Source organism: Dioscorea cayenensis, chromosome 9 (assembly GCF_009730915.1).
Source record: "Dioscorea cayenensis subsp. rotundata cultivar TDr96_F1 chromosome 9, TDr96_F1_v2_PseudoChromosome.rev07_lg8_w22 25.fasta, whole genome shotgun sequence".
In the NCBI taxonomy this organism is placed as follows: domain Eukaryota; kingdom Viridiplantae; phylum Streptophyta; class Magnoliopsida; order Dioscoreales; family Dioscoreaceae; genus Dioscorea; species Dioscorea cayenensis.
The window spans coordinates 12,816,308-12,818,534 of record NC_052479.1 but is presented as its reverse complement, the minus strand read 5'-3'; the positions used below and the strand labels follow the sequence as shown (position 1 = coordinate 12,818,534).

Here is a 2,227-nt window from a genome sequence, read left to right as displayed (position 1 = left end):
GGTTGCCCTCTTACCCATAACTTGAAAGCATGATGAGCAAAGTATCTTGAGGGTAGAGGGTGTACTATCGGGCTTCGGACCATCTAGCAATCGTTCATCCAACTTCCTTGGCTCATGTACGTCTCCAGCAGTCTTGGGGCGTTTTCGGTGGCGTCTCCTAGCCATCTTCATTTTCCGGAGCACCTTCTTCAAGATCCCTGGCGTAAATATTTCCTCTCCATTCGAACCAAGCATCATTACTCCTTCATTGCTTTCCGGGTTGAACATTTCCTATATATATTCATCAATAATCTCATCAGTAGTGCGTAGGAAATACAAAGTGTCATCAAAATCGAGAGAATGCCGCATGGCTTCAGCAAGACGGTAAGTGAGCTTATCGTCTCCGACTCTCAATGTGAGCTCTCCGCCGTCCATATCAATCAATGCTTTGGAAGTCCGCAAGAATGGTCTCCCAAGTATCAAGGATACATCTGCATCCTCATCGACATCTAGCACTACAAAGTCAACCGGAAAAATGTACTTGTCCTCCTTGACAAGCACGTCTTCAATGATGCCTCTCGGATGTCGTACCGTTCGGTCCGGCAATTATAAAGTCATCCGAGTAGGCCTAGGCTCAACCAAGCCTAGCTTTTGGAAGAAAGTATATGGCATGACGTTGATACTTGCCCCCAAATCCACCAATGCCATTTCCTCACCTAAGTTGCTGATGTTACACGGAATAATAAAGCTTCCCGGGTCCTTCTTCTTGTTCGGCATGTTCTTTTGCAACACCACCGAACATGAAGCATCAAGCACCACTGAAGCACTCTCCTCCAATTTTCTCTTGTTGGTCAATAGGTCTTTCAGGAACTTCGCATACTTAGGCATTTGAGCCAAAGCCTCAACAAAAGGAATGTCGATGTGGAGTTGCTTGAACAAACTCAAGAACTTCTTATACTGTTCATCCCTTGGTCATCCTTCAATCTAGAGGGATAAGGGATTCATGGCTTGAAAGGTGGGGGTGCCACCTCTTTCTCTTCGTTTGCTCTCTGCTCAACCTCTATAACCTCGGGTGCATGTTCTTTCAGCATCTCACTCGGAAGCCTCCCTTCAACCTCACGACCACTTCTCAAAGTGATCGCCTTCACATGTTCTGTAGGGTTGGTTTCCGTGTTGCTTGGTAAACTTCCATGTGGCCTTTCGGAAAGAGATTTCGCAATTTTCCCCACTTGATTTTCAAGGTTATGCAAGGAGGCGGTGTGATTGCGAAGTGTAGCCTCGACTGATTCAAACCTTGTATTTGCCGATTGAACAAATCTAGCTAAGTGCTTCTTCAAATCCGTCATTCGGGTTTGCAAGCCTGAAATTCTGTTTTCCACTTGAGGGGCTTATTGTTGTTGTTGGAACCCCGATGGCCCCATGGTCTTTTGTGGTCCTTGATTATTCCATGAAAAGTTGGGATGTTTCTTCCAACCTGAATTGTAGGTGTTGTTGTATGGATTCCCTTGAGGTCTCATGCCATTACCTACAAAGTCAACATTCTCAACTGAAGAAACATCACCTATGACGATTGGGCAATCGGAGGGACCATGTCCTCCACCACAACCGGTGCAATTGGTCAAGGCCGCAACTCTATTCGAAGCTATAAGATCTAGCTTCTTACTCAAACTCTCCACTTAGGCCGCCAATGAAGTTACCGCATCAATTTCTTGGAGACCGGCCACCTTTTTCTTCTTCCTAGCATTCCACTGGTAGCTATTTAACCCCATTTCTTCAATCAATTGATGTGCTTCATCGGGGGTTTTGCTACCTAAGGTACCCCCTGCCGCCGCATCCAAGAGTTGCCTTGTACTCGGGTTCTAACCATTGTAGAAGGTTTGAACAATCATCCACTCCGGGAATCCGTGTTGCGGACACTTTCGCAGGAGTTCCTTGAACCTTTCCCGTGTCTCAAATAGAGACTCCAATTCCAACTACATAAAGGATGAGATCTCATTCCTGAGCTTTGCTGATTTTCTGGGAGGGAAATAATGGACTAGAAAAGCTTCTAGCATCTCCTCCCATGTAGTGATTGATGCTCTTGGTAATGAGTATAGCCACTGCTTCGCTTTCCCCTTTAAGGAAAATGGGAAGGCTCCCAATTTGATGGCATCATCCGTCACACCATTTATCTTCAGCATGTCGCACACCTCGAGGAAGCTCTCTATGTAACTGTTTGGATCCTCATCGGCCAAACCGTTGAATTGTG

General features: G+C 45.9%; 1 non-coding gene across 1 annotated transcript; it reads left to right on the top strand.

The window, feature by feature from the left end:
- Window positions 1–1,878: 1,878 nt before the first annotated feature.
- On the top strand, window positions 1,879–1,985 carry LOC120269608. Its single transcript, XR_005539255.1, has one exon. It is a non-coding gene; the product is annotated as a small nucleolar RNA R71 (small nucleolar RNA).
- Window positions 1,986–2,227: the final 242 nt, after the last annotated feature.